At 46.8% G+C, this 21,838-nt stretch overlaps 1 protein-coding gene across 5 annotated transcripts in view; it reads left to right on the top strand.

The window, feature by feature from the left end:
* The window catches only part of mideasb (mitotic deacetylase associated SANT domain protein b), an 83,573-nt gene that overhangs the window by 9,125 nt on the left and 52,610 nt on the right, over positions 1–21,838 (top strand). Inside the window, exon 2 of one of the 5 annotated variants that reach the window (XM_072569442.1) lies at positions 10,329–10,533. The exons of the other annotated variants lie outside the window; for them this stretch is intronic. The gene's annotated coding sequence lies outside the window, so the exon portion shown is untranslated. The remainder of the gene's footprint in view (positions 1–10,328; positions 10,534–21,838) is intronic. 5 annotated transcript variants of the gene reach the window in all.

The raw sequence follows: 21,838 nt of genomic DNA on the forward strand, positions 1-21,838 counted from the left end.
TGAGTTCAATGCCTGTGCGTGTGCGTGTGATGCTGGCGGAGAGTGGCAATTCATTCACATTAATTGTCCAGTAACTCTCAGGCACTGTGTGCAGGAAACGGTGGTTGAGGGGGGGTGGAAATTTTAAAAAGAAGGTGACTTTGTAAGAAGACGCGTTTTTGCCATTTTCTTTGACATTTTTTATTCACTAATTAAAGGAAACTTGTTTGGAGGTTTCTTTTGATTGGACCCAGGAAAAGTCATATGATGCAACCTTGATGAATGCAGCTCTTATTGAGATTTGGGGCTGCTTTTGTTGCATTGTATTTTAGTCATGATTATTTGCTGTACGTACGGTGTCAGTCATGGCCCAGATCTATCCTCTGAGTCACAGAGTTGTGGCTTCACGTTCCACTCTGTCGAGGCCAATGATCTGAGCTGGCGGCCAGAGTACAGTACTGGTGGGGGCGTCGCAGTATCGATGTGAGATGGACGTGATTTCAAGTGAGATGTGAAACCAAGGCCCCCCCCCCCCCAACTGGAACCTCAGGAGAGATGTAAAGTGATGCTCAGTCACCCTTTGAGAAAGGCAGCAGGGTGGTTCCCACAGCCCACCTATGTATTGTACGTCGGTATCCTCGGGCCAGTATTCGTTCCTGAACCAACGTGACCGATAACGGACGATGTGGCTTGGCCCACGTGTTGCGACGACTCCTTTCTTGAGAAAGTATCGTGTTAGCTGTTGTGAAAGGTGCTACATAAACACAAGTCCCTTGTTTTTTCGTTGCTGGTAGGAAATTGAGTTGCAGCACAGTTGTGAAATCGAGCTGCGGTGTGTGGATTTGTGTTGAACTGGGTAGATCCCTCGAAGGCTATTGGTTGGGACCTCGTTTGCAAGAGGCCACATCCTGATGTCGATGAGAGATTAATTTCTCTGGCTGAGGGGGATTTGTTGAGGTTCACGTTCTCTGTCTGAAGTGCAGGCCTGGTGAACGAGATCAGAAGACCTTCTTCTTTTCAAAAGTATTTCTTTGTCGGTGGGCGTGCTGCAGTTTCATGAATCAGGGTATTAGGGGATGGGAATAGACTATGCGGCCCATCAAGCCTACCTCACCTTTTCAGTTAGATCATGCTTGATCCTCTACTCCGTTTCACAAACTTCCATCCATTAAGCCACAAAAAAGACAGTCATTCGCAGTAGTGAAGGCTTGCATTGCCTGTGGCCTTTTGAAGGGAGTTGAAGGTCTCCACTGCCTTTTAAGCAGGTGGCTCAGTGGTTAGCACTGCTGCCTCACAACACCAGGGACTTGGGTTTGATTCCAGCCTTGGGTGACTGTGTAGAGTTTGCATGTCTTCCCAGTGTCTGTGTGGGTTTCCTCCCACAGTCCAAAGATGTGCTGGTTAGTTGGATTGGCCATGCTCAAATTGCCTCACGGTGTGTGCAGGCTAGGCAGAGTAGCCATGGGAAATGCGGGGTTATGGGGACAGGGTTGGGGGCACAGTCTGTGTGGGACATTCTTTGGAGAGTTGATACCACTTTCTGCTCTGTAAGGATTCTATGATCCTGTGAAGGAGGTGCCCGGAATATCCTAATTTGAAATTTCCGTGAGTGGAAAAGGAAGAATAGACTGACACTTGCATAGCACAACACCGTTTCTCAGAGATTGTTGAATACTTTTTACCTAATACCTCTTGCTGTGGGTGAGGTGGGGGTAGGAAAATCTAGCAATCCTGTTATGTGTAGTAAGGTCTTGGAAACAACAATGTGGGCGGCACGGTGGCACAGTGGTTAGCACTGCTGCCTCACAGCGCCAGAGACCCGGGTTCAATTCCCGCCTCAGACGACTGACTGTGTGGGGTTTGCATGTTCTCCCCGTGTCTGCGTCGGTTTCCTCCGGGTGCTCCGGTTTCCTCCCACAGTCCAAAGATGTGCAGGTTAGGTGAATTGGCCATGCTAAATTGCCAGTAGTGTTAGGTAAGGGGTAGATGTAGATGTAGGGGTATGGGTGGGTTACGCTTCAGTGGGGCGGTGTGGACTTGTTGGGCCGAAGGGCCTGTTTCCACACTGTAAGTAATCTAATCTAATCTAATCTAAACTGTGATATGCCAGAGCAGTTGATCAGTTTTAATTTGAGTGATAGTTGAGAGACAGATGCTGTTTGGATTTCTCAATCCATTCCTTTTCCAGGATGAATTGAGTATTTACATCCACTTGACCAACCTAAGAATAGACAGGCTACCTGCAACTTGTGATTTCTTTATATTAGTCCATGTACCGTCTGCTGTGAACACCTGTGTTGCGCCAGGTATCTTGAAGTTTGTTAGCAACATTAATAATGCAAATTGATACGTTATCTCAGACTTGCATATGCAGTCTGATTTACAGTGCAAATTGAGATCTACATTGTGTTCTACACTTTGTTAACCTGAACTGTTTGTACTGACTGACTACCAAGAGTAATACACAGATCTTTTATATGTTAGGAAAGATACCATTAAACTTTAAAATGGTTCAGAAAAGATTTACCCCCAAGGATGTTGCTGGGATTGGAGGGTTTGAGCTATAGGAAGAGGCTGAAGAGGCTGGAGCATTGGACAATGAGGGGTGACCTTGGTTGAGGTTTATAAAATGAGAGGCATGGATAGGGTGAATAGCCAAGATCTTTCCCCCAGGGTAGGGCAGTCCAAAACTAGAGGGTGTAGAATTAAGGTGAGAGGAGAAAGATTTAAAAGGGACCCCAGGGACAGCCTTTTCACACAGAGGGTGGTGTGTGTGTGTGTGGAATGAGCTGTCAGAGGAGGTGGGTTCAATTACAAAGCCATCTGGATGGGTATATGAATAGGAAGGGTTTAGAGGGATAGGGGCCAAGTTCTAACAAATGGGGGCTAGATCAGTTTAGAATATCTGGTCAGCACAGATGAGTTGGCCTCCTTGCATCCTGTATAAATCGGAGTCTCTGATATGTCTTGATGCTGTCTAGCTGCCTTAAAGGTATGGTGCTTACCTGAGATCCATGCAATAGTACAACAGCCCCTGGTTGCACTAAATTAACTAGAATGGTGATCCTTCGAGCCAAAGCTGCAGTCACTCAACGATGCACTGAACTGTTCAGCAAGCTTCCAAGAACACTGAAGTCCCAAGTTTTCTGACTTATGGACGAATTTGTTCCCAATTGTGCCATGGAGGCAAACGTTATTGGTAGCTGTAGGGGTGGCATGTGCCAGTTTGAGACTTGCATGTGAGACACCTGGAGGTGGCTAGATGCGAGGTCTCCAGTGGTGTTGCTCATGCTCTGTGTGTTTTTGGTCCTGATTTAAGGATGGGACTGTGTATTGCTCAAAGATATTCAGCAACAATGTCGGTCTTGTGGATACAGGTTCTTGATTGCACCAGGAACAGATGTGGGCATATGCCTGTACCTGAGATCTAACAGGTCAGGCAGCATCCAAGGAGCAGGAGAATCGACGTTTCGGGCCCGAAACGTCGATTCTCCTGCTCCTTGGATGCTGCCTGACCTGCTGCGCTTTTCCAGCAACACATTTTTTCAGCTCTGATCTCCTCCAGCATCTGCAGTCCTCCCTTTCTCCTGAGCTCTAACAATACATCCCAGGTTGCTGCACAAGAGTGACCGAAAGCATTGTGAAGGAGATAGCAGGACAGACGACCAAAGCATGATTAAAAAGAGGGAGGTTTCAAGAGTGGGGTTGGGCGAGCTGGAGTTTGGGGAGGGAATTTCAAACCCAAAAGCCGAGGCAGCTAAAGGTATATCTGCTGGTGGCTGGACAGCTAAATCCCAGGCTGCTCAGGAGACCAGGTTTGGAAGAGCATGGAGATTTGGCCAGGTGGTGGGGCTGGGGGAGGTCAGAGCTGGGGAGGGCAAGACCATGGAGGTGTTTGAACGAGAGGAGACGAATTCAGAAATGGAGCCATTGCTTCAGCGGGATAAGCTGGCACGTGTGGGGTCGCCCCCTGCTGTTACAAAGAACCTGCACGTGGAGCTGTTTAACGCGGGGAGGGTGTCGTTCTACGGCTACACAAGTGTCTGGCTGTACCAGGAAGCACTCCTGCTGTGGGTCAGAAAGACTGATCGTCGACCTACTCTTCGGCATTGTGTCTAGGTCTGTGACTGGTGAGACTTGGAAACGAGAGTTTCAGCTCCTGAGCCAGGGGTGGTAACACCAGCACCCCTTCAGTGAACGTGGCTGGGTGAAAGTGAGGCAGTAAGCAAAACTGCTCTTTCCAAGTTTAGTTTGGCCAGGAAGGTTTGCAACTCTGCAGATGTTTGACACTTTTCATGCTGGATCTTGGAAGAATGGAATCTCTTAGATTCCCTACAGTGTGGAAACAGGCCCATCGGCCCAAACCAGTCCACACTGACCATCCAAAGAGTGACCCACCCAGTCCCATTTACTCCTGACTAATGCACCTAACATTATGGGCAATTTAGCACGGCCACTTCACCCTAACCTGCACATCTTTGGACTGTGGGAGGAAACCGGAGCACCCGGAGGAAACCCACACAGACACGGGGAGAATGTGCAAACTCCACACAGACAGTTGCCTGAGGCTGGAATCGAACCTGGGTCCCTGGTGCTGTGAGGCAGCAGTGCTAACCACTGAGCCACTATGCCACCCTTTGTTGCCCTTTGTCTCTTTGTTCTTGAATTCAAAAACAGAGTATGTAGGCTTTACATTTTATTGCCTATTTCTAACCAAATATGACATGTTTGCATTCTGCTGCAATATTTTATCAGTAACGTTTATATATTGGATTACTGTCTCTTTCTTGAGGACAAGTACGATATACCACACGATGTCTTATTTGTTGCTGAGGTTACATTCTGTCCCTTTTAAGGCTGTTTGGAGTTGTAAGTGAAATGAAGCAGAGGCCACTCTATGTTCAGTTGTTGCTTTGTCAGGAAGCTTTGCTGCATGAATTGTGATTTGGGTAGCGATTCGATTATCGGTGAACAGCACCCATTGTTTGAACGTGTCTATGTAATGTTATGTAACACCTGGGTTGCTGGCTAATGGAGGGCAAGGGGAGCTCCTGTGCCTTGTTCACAGTGAGCTGGGAAACCGTTTGCTTTATTCTGTGCAACATACAATGTGTTGTCGAGGCCATTGACTTGTGAAGACTAGCAGGGAGAAATGAGCTTTTTATAGCTTGGAATTGTAGGAATGTTTGTGGTATTTCTGGTGCTGAGTTGTACTGATTTGTTTGCATTTGCAGAGAAACTGTACACCAGTGGCTGGGATAATTATTACATATTTGTTGAACTGTGCAGTTATGCTTTTTTCCCTTCTTTTAAAAAGAACTTATCGCATAGGGTGCAGAATGATGGGGCAGTCAGGATTGGAGTCTAGATTAGAGTGGTGCTGGAAAAGCACAGCAGGTCAGGTAGCATCCGAGGAGCAGGAAAACTGACGTTTCGGGCGAAAGCCCTTCATCAGGAATGTCAGTTTTCCTGCTCCTCGGATGCTGCCTGACCTGCTGTGCTTTTCCAGCACCACTCTAATCTTGACCCTAATCTCCAGCATCTGCAGTCCCCACTTCCACCCAGTCAGGATTGGAGGCTGTGGATGAGCCTGGATGCACAGAGTTGGCGAGACAGGATGGGTGTGGAGATGATCTCTGAGAATTGAAGAGTTGGATGGGGGATTGAATTGAATAAGGTTCCCCAGATTTATTAATTTTAGTAAGAGCCCATGGCTAGTTACATGGGGAGATGGTAAACAGGGATAGTGTAGCTGGGTCAGTCATCCAAAGTCCCAGACTAATGCTGTGAGAACCTGGACTCCAAACCCACCATGGCAGCTGGGGAAAATGTGAATTCGGGTAATAATAAATCTGGAATGTGAAGCTTGTCCCAACTGCAAGAAAACACAACAACCCCTCTACCTCCTTGGGAGGCTAAGGAAATTTTGGCACGTCTTACCAAATTTATATAGATGCACTGTGTAAAGCATCCTATCTGGATGCATCACAGTGTGGTTTGGCAACTGCTGTCCCCAAGACCGCAGGAAACGACAGGGCGTCATGAGCACAGCCTAGTCCATCACGTAAACCAGCCTCCCAACCATTAACTCCAAACATATTTCCTACCATCTCAGGAAAGCAAACCCAACGTCATCGAAGACCCTTCCCACTCTGGGTTTGCGGTCTTCCACCCTGTTTCGTCAGCCACAAGGTATACAAATTGGAATAACTGCGTGAACTGATTCAAGAACAGCTTCTTCCCTGAAGCGATGTCTCAAATGTTAATTCTGAGCCCCCCCCCCCCTTCCCTCTCTCTCTCTTCTCCCCTCCCCCCCCCCCCCCCACTCCCCCTCTCCCTCTCTCCCTCTCCCTCTCTCCCTCTCCCTCTCTCCATGCACCTACTGTGTATTCTGACTGTTCTGATGCACTTTGTGTGGTACGATCTGCCTGTACAGCTCTCCAAATGACACTTCTTTGCACCTCTGTGATTTATTGTTGTCAAAGCTAATCAATGACAACTCTCCTCAGTGTCCTAAAAAACCACCTGGTTCACCATTCCCCTCTCTTGGGAGGGAAATCCATTGCGTGGTCTGGCTTACGTGGGATTCCAGAGCAGTGCGGCCACCTCTTAATTCTCGGCACTGCCAGTAGGTTGCCTCTGGAACATTCCAGAAAGCCACTCCATTCCAGGGCTGGCCTTGGTAGAAGCCCCCTCCCACCTCCCACAGACAAACCAACCAACTCGAGTATGAAGAGTCGGCAGCTGTGGCTCACTGGGTCAGAGGGGCATGGTTTTGCATTCCCATTCAGAGATTTGCACACACATAAGTAACACACAATCCTGAGGCAGTACGTTCGGCGGTGACACCTTTTTGGCATGAAATGTTAAACCAAGGCAGCTGTGAAAGATCTAATGGCGTGACCTGAGAGTGAAAAAAGAAATGGCAGGGGTGTTAGTACCCTGGTGAATCTTTCTCTCTGTCATTAAGGCCAGGAGCAGAAGGGTTGGAGGGGATGTGAGGAATGTTTTTTTTTTCCCCCTACCCAGTGGGTGATGGGAGTCTGAAACTTCCCATCTTTAAGGGTGGTAGAGGCACAGACTCTCAAAACATTGACAAAGTATTTAGACATGCAATTACGATGCCAGGATATACCAGGCTGTGGGCCAAGTGTTGGAAAATGAGATTAGGGTAGTTAGATGGTTGATGGGCTGAAAGTCCTTTCTCTGCACTATAGACCTCTCTGACTCTACACGGTGACAGATTTTATCATTTTGGACTTCTGTTTAAGGTGGTTCCTCATGGACATACTGGCTATTTTCCACGTTGCAGTACTCCACAATAGAGCAGTGACTACACTTCAGGTGTACTTGACTATGCGTTCACTGCTATAGCCAGAGGACACCGATCTGGCTAAAGGACCAGAGGAGAGATGAGTGAGGGGAACAAACTGAAGCAGTGTTCTGTGATTGTGAACGCTTTCCCCGGAGGGACAGTCAGAAGCAGGTTCACTTGCGACTTTCAAAAGAGAATTAGGTAAATGGTTGAATCAGTAAATTCTGCAAGGGGCCATGGGGAAAGAACAGGGAATGGGACAGACTGAGTAGCGCTTTCGTAGAGCTGACCCCCCCCCCCTGTTGGCTGATAGGTGTGTCTCTGTGCAGTAAGAAATCCTTCCTCTGTTGTACCACCATGAGGAAATGAACGTTTTGTAGATGGCATGCATTGGGAGAAGCAATAATTTAGCCGTGGCACTATTTGTTGAGGTGATTATGATTTTAAATACATTGTCCCCATAATTTGTGGCAAGAGAGCTGTACTTATTACTTTAAAGGAGTGTATAATTTTTGTCTGATTACCCTCCTGTGAAGAATCTTGTGACATTTTAACAAGTTAAAGGCGCTTTATAATTGCAAGTTGTTGTTGTGTAAAGGAACAGAGACATAGCGTGCCTGTGTATTTACGTGTATATGTGCATCGACATCAGTGTGTCTATATTTACTTATATAAATAGAACTAAACAGCACATGAGGCCATTCAACCCATCTGACCAATGGCAGCTCCTTGAAAGAACTGTTCTGTTCATCCGCTCTCCTGTCCTTTCCCCTGAGCTATTTGTGTATTCCCTTTGGAACGTTCCTTGAATTTGCTTCCAACACCCTTTTTTTTTAGGCGATACATTCCAGGTCACACCCGCATAAAACCTGATTTTAGTCCTTTCCTTCCTTCTATCAATTTCCTTCAGTCTGTGTCTGCTGGTTACCAGCCCTGTTGTCAGAGGTCGCTTTTTCTTCTTATTGACTCTTATCGAAGCCGGCAAGGTTTTGAAGCAATCTATTAAATCGCCTTTTACCTTTCTGTGCTGTGGGGAGAATGACTGCTAGCTCCTCTAGTATCTCCACATTAACTGGTACCTTTCTAGTAAATCTCTGGCTCTGAGGTTTTGGTATCCTCCTGAAATTGGACACTGTGCTCCAGTTCAGGCCCGGCCTCGGCTCGCTCGCTCACAGTCGAAACCCTCACCTGTATTTTTGCTTCTTGTTCTGATGTTCTGCTGGCCAAACTCCCTCTGTGGATGTTTTTTTTTGCGAACTTGTAGTTATCCAGACCTCTGCCACCCCTTGTCCTGATGGTTAAGTGGGTCAAAGGTTATCGAGAGAGGATGAAAAAGGGCAAAATCAAATCTGCCATGATCCTGTTGAATGGCGGAGCAGGCCTGAAGGGCTAAGTACCCTACCACTTCTCCTCAGTTTCCACGTTTGAGCGTTTGGGACTCATTCTAACAAGGCCTGATCTTCACTGGCTCCTCGTTTGATAACACTTCCGTTTTAAAGCAGTCATCTCAGTCTTCCCTCCATGGCCTCACACCCCATCCATTGCCCGTTGCCTCTTCTTCATTATTTTGAAATCTGCTCCAGCTTCCATGATGTCTGCAATGCCTCTTCCTGTCTAACCCCCAGAATCCTTTGCTGTATAAATGCTTGGCAGTCACGTTTGAGGCCGTCCTGGTCCTTGATTTGGAAATCCATCACTAACCTCTCCACCTCGCTCTCCTTTTAAAACCTGCTGCTCTATCCAATGGTTTGGTCACCTGGTTGAAGGTTATATTACAAAGCTCAGCATAAAGGGGTGGCATGGTGGCTCAGTGGTTAGCGCTGCTGCCTCTCAGCGCCAGGGACCCAAGTTCGATTCTAGTCTCTGGCGACTGTCTGTCTGTGTGGAGTTTGCACGTTCTCCCTGTGTCTGTGTGGGTTTCCTCCCACAATCCAAAGGTGTGCATGTCGGGTGAATTGGCCACGCTAAATTGCCCAAGTGTTAGGTGCATAAGTCAGAGGGAAATGGGTCTGGGGGGTTACTCTTTGGAGGGCTGGTTTGGACTTGTTTCCACGCTGTAGGTAATCTAATCAGAGAGTTCTTTCTGTCATCACCCTCCTATGAAGTTCCATGGGAGGTTTTATTTATAATTTCCAGCACAGGAACTGGTTGCTTGGACTATTGGGTGTTTGCTGGGGGTTTTTTCTGCTTTGTGTAAACTTCTCTCTCGAGTTTCATCTAGTTCTGTAACCATAGTCCTTTCTCCCTCGTATTTCTTAAGCTTTCCTTAAATGTGTTTAACCTCTTCACCTCAGCCACTTCCCTATAGCAGCGAGTTACACTTTCTAGTCACACTCTCTCTCGATAAAGACATTTCTCCCGAGTGCCCTGTTTAAAAATAAGTGATTTATATTTGTACTCATGTGCCTTGGTAACTAGCTCCTCCACAAATGCAAAACATCATTTTTTTTGTGACTAGCTTCTCAAATGTCTTTATAATTTTAAAGGTCTGTTCCAAGGGCTTGTTTAACTTTTCCTCACGGTTATAACCTCTTAGATCTGGTACCCTGTAAATCTTTGCTTCAGTGCATGGAGTGCTCAGTGTGGGTTTTGCTGCTACGTAAATGCAAGATGTTATTGCCCAGCTCCACGTCAGAGAAAGGGGAACTTTGAGTGAGCGTCCGAATTGGGCGTAAGAAGGCCCAGACGGCACAACCCAACAGTCATCCAAACAATCCAACTCTTGAGCGGGAGTTGGTCATTTCAGCCTGTCCTGTCCACCCCATCATTCAGTAAGACCGTGACTGATCATGGCAAAGACTCTGCTGTGACAACACCTTTTTTATAAAGAGCTGACTAAGGTTTGTGAACATCTGAGAGAAAGCTTTCTCCTCCTCTCTCTCTTAAGCGAGGGACGTTTTATTTAAGCTGTCACCTAGTTTTAGTCTCTCCTACAAGACCAATCCTCCTCCAAGCATCCACCCTTTCACGACCCCTCAGGATCTTTAATGTTTCAATGTGATCATCTCTCATTCATTCTTCTAAATTCCAACAGGGTGTAGGACCAACCCTTCCCCACGAGACCAGCCTTTGCAAACCAGGAATCGGTTCGGGGGAGATGACCTAGGGCATGAGAGGCCTGTGTTTCAGTGAGGAATATCTGGGGAACAGTGACCATAATATATTTAAAGGAGCTCTGGAAAGGGATAAGGAAAAAGTGACGGTGAATGTTGGAAAGTCCATCTCCATAATCTGAGCAGGTGCGTCACACTGGGAAAAGTGGTTAATGTTATGAAAAGGACGATCAAATTCCTTGGTAGCTTTTGACTGATTGAGAGCTGGAATCCAGAATAATGCAAGCTAATGAAAACAGATGTGGTCCAACCAGACTCTAGGAGAACCTTCCCTCTTCCACATGATGTATCATCCTCTAACATCACCAGTGATGCACAGATAATCCCAGAACAGCAATTAACCCTTTACGTTACATAGTCAAACATACAAACGAGGAACAGGAGAAGGCCATTTAACCCTTAGAATCTGCTCCACCATTCAATAGGCTGATGGCTGATCTGATTTTAACCTCCACTCTACATACCTGTTATGTTCCTGATAATCTTTCACCCTCTTGGTAATCCGGGATCTCCCCACCTCTGACTTAAAGATTCTGCATCCACTGCCGTTTGAAGGGAATTCCTTCAACCTTGCTTTCCTAATCTCTGTTTTAAATGGGCAACCTCATTTTTAACCCAGTGGCCCTTAGTTTGAGATTCTCCCACGACAGGAAGCTTCCTTTCTACTTCCCCTTGGTCAAATCCACTCAGGATCTGACGTTTTCATTAAGTTGACCAAACAAACCAGATCAGAAGCCACACGACAACAGGTTCTAGTCCAAACAGGTTTAACAGCTGAATAGTAAGTGAAGGGGACAGCCTCTAATCCAATTCATTGAAGCAGAGAGATAATTACAAAAAAATTAAAAATCAGGTGGTGCTGGAGACAAATCAAATGACTGGAATAACATGCCAGGTGTAAGATTCGCATGCCAAAGGCCTAACCAAAGTGACAAGTAATCCAAAAGTCTACAAACTGATTTAAGGTAGAGAGATCATAACAGGTTATCAGGATGATGGTATTAAAACAGGACAATATGGAAGATTTTACAAATACGGAACAGTGTGGTGAGATCACGTGTTGCACAGTGTGAACCCAATCCATGGTTGAGGCCATTTTGGGTTCAACATGGAGAGCCAAAGGGCGATGTTATGTTCTATGTATCTTCATGGATGTGGAACTTGGCTATCAGTTTAACCAGAAATAAGTGAAGCCAGGCTTTCATGATGGAGATAATTAAGGCATAAACCAAGTTTCTTATCTCCAGGGGTAAAGACAGGGCATCTCAGCTGTCTAAGGAAATAAAGGTTAAAACATCTCCAGGATTGGGCGGCACGGTGGCACAGTGGTTAGCACTACTGCCTCACAGTGCCAGAGACTCTGGTTCAATTCCCGCCTCAGGCGACTGACTGTGTGGAGTTTGCACGTTCTCCCCGTGTCTGCGTGGGTTTACTCCTGGTGCTCCGGTTTCCTCCCACAGTCCAAAAATGTGCAGGTCAGGTGAATTGGCCATGCTAAATTGCCCGTAGTGTTAGGGGCAGGGGTAAAATGTAGGGGAATGGGTCTGGGTGGGTTGCGCTTTGGCGGGTCGGTGTGGACTTGTTGGGCCGAAGGGCCTGTTTCCACACTGTAAGTAATCTGATCTAAAAGGTTGATGATATACTGGGTACAGGATGCTGTTGAAAGCTGGATAGGAGTTTGGGAGTCCAGGCTCCATATTGGAGCAGCTAAGCGGTTAACTAATAGGCAATTAAGGAGTAATCACAATAATAAGGAACCCCCAAATCTTGCATTACCCTCTTTAAAATACAATGTGATGGGACCTGTTAAGGATGGAAATGGAAACCTTGTGGAAGTAAAGGACCATCAAAGGCAGGGAATAAGAACTATGAATCTCTCGCCACAAAAGTCATGGTGGAGAGAAATAGATGGAAAAGCGGTGCTGACTATTATAATGCAGTTAACAAGTCATCCAGTCGAGTTGGGATTCTGGGAGGGGAAGCCAGGGAGGAGATTGTATAACCTGACCACAATCTTTCAGTTCTGCTTGAATAGTCTTGAATAGTGGAATGGTGCCAAATGACTCCGGGATAGCAAATGTTATATTCCTGTTCAAAACAGGGTGACTAGGATTGTCACCTTAGTGGCGGGAAAACTACTGAAAGTTGCTGTCAAAGACGCAATTAATCCCTGCCTTGAAAAAGTGTGGATTAATAAGAGACAGGCAGCAGAAATATGTGTAAGGTATGTCATGTCTGACTTAACCTGATTGAGGTCTTTGATGTTGCTGAGAGGGTTGCTGAAGGTAGTGCAGTAGATGGTGCATATGCAGAGGGGCCTCGATTATCTGGCATTCAATTAACCAAATGAAATACTCCCCGCCTGTGTCTTCCAGATAATCGAGTTTCCTCTGTATAGATTTTTGAAAAAAGGCATTCTGCTGCGGTGTGATGATCCTTTGATTAAATTGTGCTTCTCGATCTCCTCCCTCCTCCCCCCTTCCCCCCCCCCCCCCCCCCCTCATGAGGGGGCAGCCTGAGGTCCTCTGGCACTTTGGCAATGGACTGAAGCAGATTGGGACTGAGTTGAGGAGGAACCTCTTTACCCAAAGGGTTGTGAATCCGTGGAATTCCCTGGCCCGTGATTCAGTCGAGGTTACCTCGTTGTATGTTTTTAAGGCAAAGATGCAAAGGAATGAAGCGTTACGGTGGGAGGGTGGGTAAGTGGAGCTGATCTTATTGAATGGTGGAGCAGGTTCAAAGGGCCGGACGGCCTACTCCCGTTCCTATATCTCTTCCATTCTTAGGCCCACGGTGGGGATAATGCAAGGGGCTGGGGGAAGAGGAGGTTCAGGAGTTAGGCTGAAAGGGAACAATAACAGTAGTCCTTGCTGTCTGTGTTTCTCTGGTTACTGTTGGCTGTCGCTCCAGAATAATCAACGTGCTGGTTTCCCCAAATATTCTGCATCAGTCAGGTGAAAAGAAACCAGCAGGAGTAGCATTCACCTTTGCAACCCGAGAAGCCTTTGGATTGGTGATCAGCCGCCGCCATAGCGACATTGTGATGTCTTGTCTTGTTTCCTTGGTGTGTCGCCTTGGCAGCAGGAACAGGTCTCCGAGTCCGGGAATGGAATGAGTACACACTGTGCAGCGTTGCTGTGGGCTGCGGACTGAATTTGTTGCAAAGTCTGGCCGGTGCTCAGTGTATTATTTATCAACTTGCCTTTTGCGGAGCTGAGTGAATTGGGTGGGTAGATGGACCAATGCGCATTTCTCTAGCGCCTTTCACAGCCCCAGGACTTTGCCAAAGCCTCTCGCAGCCAATGAAGTAGTTGTTTTCTCTTTGGATTGTCAGAGACAGCGAAGTCAACTCGTACCCAGCAATAAGGGAATGATGTGGAGTGCTGGTGGCTAAGGCATGTACATTTGGGAATTCTCCCAAGGCATGTCACAGAAGCTGAGCAGACAAAGGATTGACACTAAAGCTCAAGTTAAGGTGACCAAAAGCCTGGTCAAAGAGGTAGGTTTTAAGGAGTGTTCAAAAGAGAGGCACAAACGAAATCGAAGCAGTGGACCATTCCGTCCCTCAAGCCTGCAGCGCTGTTCTGTCTGTTCACGGTTGACCTTGGGTTTCAACTCTGTACTCCTCACCTCCCTGAAAGATTAAATACCTATGTATCATGGCCCGAAATGTATTCAACGATGGGACATCCCTAACCCTCTAGAGCAGAGACTTCCATTGATTCACGATCTTTGTGAAGAAATTTCCCTTTGTCTCCCTCTGAAATGATTAGCCCCTTAGGCCTGTGTGTCCTGCATTCTAGATTTGCCCGTCCCGCAGAGCAATCTGTTTACTGTCGACCATGCCTAGCCCCTTCAGGATCTTCACTGAGACCGTTGCTCGTTCTTTTGAACTCCAGAGAGTATCGGCTTAAGTTACTCAGTCTCTCGTCGTTTTACAAGCCCCCACCCCCGGGACCGATCCAGGGAGCCCTTACATACACGCGCAAATATAGAGGTTTTTTTGGAGAAACTCTGGGTCTGGCATCATCTGTGGAGGGAGAAGCAAGGTTAACGTTTCGAGTCCAGTCATCCCTCTTCTGAACTTTGACTGTAACCAATACAAATATATCCAATTATGAATGTGGAGGCCATAACTCTGCAAGAAACTGGCACAAAATTCTACATGTGGTCTCCTCAAAGCCACGATTGTTGACATCTTTTCCAATCGTCCTGATATGAAGGCCTGTATGTTAATCATCTTTCTAATTGTCTGCTATAATGCGTACTAAGGCTCTATGTTCCTTTGTATGAGTGCATACGAGTCCTTTTAATATCAAGTCCCTTTTAAAAAGATGTTCTGCTTTTCTATTTGACCAAAGTGAGAGACTTCACAAATCCTTACATTACACTCCATCACCCATCGTGTTACCCACTGATAACATAACCCTTGTTTATATCACATTGCAGTCACCCTTGAGAGCTCTTCACACCTTACCTCTCAAATTAGCTTTGTATCGTCAGCAAACTTTGATACAAACTGAGAAAGGCAATTCTGAAAATTAGGGCCAAGGGCATGGCCACCGATTTTCAAGTGAAGGAAATTGTGATGATAATAAGAGGAGCAAAATATTGTCAAGCCTGAGGCTAGAGAGAAACTGAGGAGTTATTTGAAAGAGGCCCGTTCCACTGTTTTATGCCACACTGCCTTACAGTCACATCGACATCGAGCCATGCAGCTCGGAAACAGACCCTTCGGTCCAACTCATCCATGCTGGCTAAGTTTCCCAGCTAAATTAGTCCCACTGGCCTGCATTTGGCCCGTATTCCTCTGAACCTTTCCCAGTTGTTTTCTTCTGGAGTAGATGGCCAATTCCCTTCTGAAACTGCCCGTTGAATCTGAAAGGTTTAGGGTCAGGGTGGAAAACACTGATCATTACACATCATCAGGTTCAAAACAGCCTGGTTGAATCTAGGACATATTGTTCTAAAAATCTGTCCTGAATATATTTTATGAATTCTTCCTTCTGCTAATCTGATTATCCCAATCCACATGAAAATTAAAGTCACCGTGTTTAATATACTGGTCTGATACCCTGCTTATCTCCAGATTTATTCTCTCTCCCACCATATAGCTACTGTTAGAGGACCTATAGACTACTGTTACTATATTTTCTTTTTAACACAAAAAAATTCTTTCCTTCACCCATTCTCCGTTTCCCGATCCAACGTCATTTGTTACTGTCGTACGTATTCCATTCTCTGCTAACAATGCAATCTCACCACCTTTTCCTTCTGCCTGTCCAATGGACAAAACACATATATGTCTGATTGTTTAGTTCCCAGATTTGTTCCTCTGTTTCTATCATACTTTCTGGCAGCACATTGTAGACAGAGGTAACTCACTCCGTGAATATCCTCCCCCCCCCCCCCCCACCTCTGCCCTTGTGTTCCTTTCTGTTACCAATACTCTGTATTTTGTTTGCGACACCGTCCTATGAGTGGGCTTCTGAACCAAAGTCATTTTGAGAGTCTAATGTAGGAAATGCAGCAGCTAAGCCATGCACAGCAAGCTGACACAAAAAACAACACGATCTCACTGGAGCACTGTGTCCGTTTCTGAGCAGCATGTTTTAAGGAAGGATGTGAAGGCGTTTGAGAGTGTGCAGAAAAGATTCACAAAAATGGTTCCAAGTGTGTGGGACCTTTTGGTTAGGTTAGAGAGACTGGGGAAGTTGGGATTGGTCGTCTTGGAGACGACAGGGTGAAAAGGTGACTCAGTCGAGGTGTTCAGAACCACAAGGGCTCTGAGCAGAGAAGATGGGCAGAAACTGTTCCCGTTAGTATCATGATCGAGAACAAGAGGGCACAGATGTATTGTAATTAGTGAAAGAAGTAATGGAGACATGAGGCAAAGTGAGTAGTTGGGATCTGGAATGCACTGGCCAGCACAGCAGCCTCACAAGTGAACTTGGTTCGATCCCGACCTTAGGTGTCTCTGTGTGCAGTTTGCACGTTCTGCCCGTGTCTGCATGGGTTTCCTCTGAGTGCTGCAGTTTCCTCCCACAGTCCAAAGATGTGCAGGTCAGCTGGATTTGCCATGCTAAATTTGTCTGTAGTGTCTAGGGATGTGCAGATCATGTGGATTGGCTATGGTAAATGTGTTTTTTTTAAAATACTGATTTGTGGAATGTGGGGATAGCTGACATTTATTGCCTGTCCCTAGTTACCCTTCAGAAGATGATGATGATAATCTGCCTGTTTGAACCACTGCAGTCCACCTGCTGTGTGTTGACCCAGAGCACCTTGGGGGAGGGGACATACTGGATTTCCACCATTTTGACAGTGAAGGAGTGTGATATATTTCCAAGTCTGGCTGGTGAATGGCTTGGAGGGGAACTTGCAGAGTGTTGCTTTCCCATGCATCTGCTACCCTTGTCCTTTTAGGTGGAACTGGTGGTTTGAAAGGTGCTGCCTGAGGATCTTTGGTGAATTTCTGTAGTGCATCTTGTAGATAGTACACACTGCTGCTGCTACTGAGCACTGGTGGTGGAGGGAGTGGATGTGGTGCCAATCAAGCGGGCTGTTTTGTCCTGGATGGTCTGCAGCTTCTTGAGTGTTGGAGCCGCACCCATCCAGGCAAGTGGGGAGTACTCCTCCACCCTCCTGACTTGTGCCTTGTAGGTGATGGACAGGCTTTGGGAAGTCAGGAGGGGAGTTACTTATCCATGGGGTTATGGGGAAAGGGTACGAGCTTGGGTTTGAGTGGATCGCTGCAGAATGGTTGGACTGAACAGCCTCTTCCCGCACTGTAAGGACTCTGTGATTTACGGAGAAAGTGAGGACAGCAGATGCTGGAGATCAGAGGCAAAAAGTGGAAAAGCAGGTCAGGCAGCATCCAAGGAGCAGGAGACGTTTCGGGCATTATCCCTTCTCCCGACATTCCTGATGAAGGGCTTACCTATCAAGCAGGTTAACTCTGTACAGCAGCATGGTCTCTGCTTGTGCTGCAGAGTCACAGAAATAGGTGGTATTTGGCAAGGTGAGGATATGTAAATTGAACAACTGGTCATACCCTGATCCCATCTCAATTCCTGCAGGAAGTCTCTGTGTGTGTGTGTGTGTGTGTGTGTGTGTGTGTGAGGCAGCAGAGCGTGTGAAAGGTCGATGAGTGGACTTGAAGGCAGGCTACTCCTGAGATTCACTTGGCCTGTTGCAAACTGCCAACTGCCAGCATTCCAAACAGCAGTGCATTTAAAATAGATTTTGCAAAGACAAAACAACCCAACAAAGGACACATGGTAATGGGGAAGGTCTCAAAGGCTTTTTAAGGATGATTAAATAAAATGTAGACAAGATGGTTTGATTGGAGCCCGTTCAATTGGCGACTTTTAAAACTCTGCACGTGTCAGCTTCAAAATCTACCACAACTAATTAAAACAAACACAACTAAAGAAGGGATTGTGCGGCAGTTTGAGGAGTTGCTGTGACAAGTTTAATGGAAATGAGAGGTTACTATCTCTGGCAGAACTCTATTCAGCAGTGTTTGTCCCAAAATAAAACTAACTTCTGTTCACAGAAGTTGCATTTGTGTAGCACCTGTCACACCCTCCAGACCAAAGTGGTGTGACAGTTGTAATGCAGGGAACGTAGCTGCCATTTTGTACATAGCAAGTTCCCAATCTCTCTCTCTCTCTCTCTCTGTCTCTGTCTGTCTGTCTCTCTCTCTCTCCCTCTCTCTCTCTCTCCAGCTGTTCCAGGTTCCGCACTGTCAGGATTTTGTGATTTCTCACCGAAATTATTCAGTGAGTGAACTGGCCCCTGCCGAGATCACCAAAAAGCAAACAGAAGTACTGGAATTTTGCAAAAGCGGTTAGACGAGGGCGAGAAGCATTCTGCTGCCCCAGGCAGGTCAGATTGAGACAGCAGCTAATTGTGCAAGATTTCATTTCAGGGCAGCTTTCCCAGGTTTCTGGTGTTTGCATCAGAAATCCTTCTCCGTGGGAGTGCCGGGAAATGGTTGGGATTACTGGAATGGGATCAGGTTTGCTTTCTCATTTAGACTTGGCAGTGCAGTGGCCTTCGGTAATGTTCACATTGGCCTTCAGTTTTTCACTCCTCCTCCTCTCGGCAAACTGCAGGAAAGCGACACACAATTTTGCTCTGTCACCATACAGACTGTAACCTTTTGACTCACTGACTGAGCTCAGCCAGAAGACAAATGCATTCATTGATGAAAGTGAAACGTCAAACAGCAAGACATTACCCTATTGTGTTGGGTCAGGTATTTTGGATGGCAGTGTTAAGTTGGATTTCTTGCAGCATTGTTATAAACACTTGCAGGACAAGATTAGATGAGATTCCCTAGAGTGTGGAAACAGGCCATTCGGCTCAACCAGTCCACACCGACCCTCTGAAGAGTAACCCACCCAGACCCATTTCCCTCTGACTAATGCACCTAACACTATGGGCAATTTAACATGGCCAATTCAAAAGCCTGCACATCTTTGGACTGTGGGAGGAAACCGGAGCACCCGGAGGAAACCCACACAGACACTGGGAGAATGTGCAAATTCCACACAGTCGCCCAAGGCTGGAATCGAACCTGGGACCCTGGTGCTGTGAGGCAGCAGTGCTGACCACTGAGCCACCGTGCCACCCGAAAGCATTGCTTTCCTCCAGTTCTGGTCTTTTCTACATTTCCCACTGTGGGTGCCTGAGCCCTCTGCTTTCAAGGCCCTACACACTCTCCAATACCCTCCCGAAAACCCCTCCACCTTTTTTGTCCTTCCTCGTTCTGCTATTCCATCCAGTGCCATACCTGTTCTCGGGATGCCCAGGTAGGTGATTGCAGTCATAGAGATGTACAGCACGGAAACAGACCCTTCGGCCCAACCCGTCCACGCCGACCTGATGTCCCAACCCAATCTAGTCCCACCTGCCAGCACCCGGCCCATATCCCTCCAAACCCTTCCTATTCATATACCCATCCAAATGCCTCTTAAATGTTGCAATTGTACCAGCCTCCACTACATCCTCTGGCAGCTCATTCCATACACGTACCACCCTCTGTGAAAATGTTGTCCTTTAGGTCTCTTTTTTGCATCTTTCCCCTCTCACCCTAAACCTATGTCCTGTAGTTCTGGACTCCCCCCCCCCCCCCCCCCCCCCCCCCAACCCCAGGGAAAAGACTTTTGTCTATTTACCCTATCCATGTCCCTCGTGACTTTGTAAACCTCTATAAGGTCACCTCTCAGCCTCCGACGCTCCAGGGAAAACAGCCCCAGCCTGTTCAGCCTCTCCCTGTAGCTCAGATCCTCCAACCCTGGCAACATCCTTGTAAATCTTTTCTGAACCCTTTCAAGTTTCACAACATCTTTCCAATAGGAAGGAGACCAGAATTACACGCAATATTCCAACAGTGGCCTAACCAATGTCCTGTACAGCTGCAACATGACCTCCCAACTCCTGTACTCAATACTCTGACCAATAAAGGAAAACATACCAAACGCCGCCTTCACTATCCTATCTACCTGCGACTCCACTTTCAAGGAGCTATGAACCTGCACTCCAAGGTCTCTTTGTTCACACTCCCTAGAACCTTACCATTAAGTGTATAAGTCCTGCTAAGATTTGCTTTCCCAAAATACAGGACCTTGCATTTATCTGAATTAAACTCCATCTACCACTTCTCAGCCCATTGGCCCACCTGGTCCAGATCCTGTTGTAATCTGAGGTAACCCTCTTCGCTGACCACTACACCTCCAATTTTAGTGTCATCTGCAAACTTACTAACTGTACCTCTTATGCTCGCATCCAAATCATTTATGTAAATGACAAAAAGTAGAGGGCCCAGCACCGATCCTTGTGGCACTCCACTGGTCACAGGCCTCCAGTCTGAAAAAACAACCCTCCACCACCACCCTCTATCTTCTACCTTTGAGCCAATTCTGTATCCAAATGGCTAGTTCTCCCTGTATTCCGTGAGATCTAACCTTGCTAATCAATCTCCCATGGGGAACCTTGTTGAAAGCCTTACTGAAGTCCATATAGACCACATCGACTGCTCTGCCCTCATCAATCCTCTTTGTTACTTCTTCAAAAAACTCAATCAATTTTGTGAGACATGATTTCCCAAGCACAAAGCCATGTTGGCTATCCTGAATCAGTCCTCGCCTTTCCAAATACATGTACATCCTGTCCCTCAGGATTCCCTCCAACAACTTGCCCACCACAGAGGTCAGGCTCACTGGTCTATCGTTCCCTGGCTTTTCCTTACCACCCTTCTTAAAAGGTTGGCTCCGTTGTGATTTTGTTGAACAGTACAGCAGGCTCAAGTGTTCAAATGGCAAACTCCTGCCCCTTGTTTGGCCTCTGAATCGATGTTCTGATTCCAGACTTTGTTGCTTTCAAGATTGGAGGAAATTGTGAACAGCAATATTCTGTCACCGACCCTGCCCCATCGCCGTCTTGATTGCTCCGTTCAGATAGTGTTCCCCCCCCCCCCCCCCAATCGTACTTCACCAGCTCTTTTCTGGTCAGCGCCATCTTTTCTCACCCGGTAGTGCCTGCCTGGCTGCCAGTCTGACCAGGTGTACATCCAGGAGGTGATATACCCATCCTTATGTTCCAACTTTTTGTCCCTCTGTGTGGGGCCTCCCACCAGTCCAGTGTGGTGCTTTGTCATCAGAGATGTTGTCTTGCCATGCAATGATCATGGTTTTTCATACCCATCTCTAGTTGAAGACATCAGACTTGTGCTTTCCTGCAGCCTTTTGTTGTCTCATTGGTGTAGTTGCAGTATGGATGGCGTGGAGCCAATGGAAACTGCTTCCTTCTAAGAACGTTTACCTCAAAACTGCTGTCACTGGAGACGTTCCCTCGATAGTGGAGTTGGCCCATGTTCTCTGTTCCGTTATTCCATGGTAATAGGAGAACTGTTGTTTTCACCCATTGATACTCTCTCTCTCGAGGCTGGTGGTCATGTCTGGGAGTGTGCGTTGCTCTCCAGGTAGGCAATGCTGTCGATGAGATATTTTATCCTTTCAAGTGTAAGTGAAAAACCTACCTCTTTGCCCCCGCATCCATAAATCTGCTGGTCAATCTCAAATGTTAGCTGACCAAACACCTGTGCCATGCCTTTGCATCGAATCTATACCACAGAAATAGGACATTCGGCCCAACTACCCGATGCTGTGATGTATGCTGCACACAAGCTTTCTCCAGCTCTGTTTAACCAGGTCTTGTCAGTCCGTCCTACTTCTGCTTTTTACGTGTTTCCAGCCTCTCATAAAACAAATCAATGGTATTTCACCTTAACCAGTCTCTGTGGTAGCCACCTCCACAAATTAACCCCGCTGAGGGAAACATTTTCTCCAGCTTGGATTTATCACGGACTACATCACATTCACAAACCCTGTCTTGACTTGTGCAAATATCACATTCACACTTG

The sequence above is a fragment of the Chiloscyllium punctatum genome, chromosome 4, assembly GCF_047496795.1.
Source record: "Chiloscyllium punctatum isolate Juve2018m chromosome 4, sChiPun1.3, whole genome shotgun sequence".
NCBI lineage: Eukaryota > Metazoa > Chordata > Chondrichthyes > Orectolobiformes > Hemiscylliidae > Chiloscyllium > Chiloscyllium punctatum.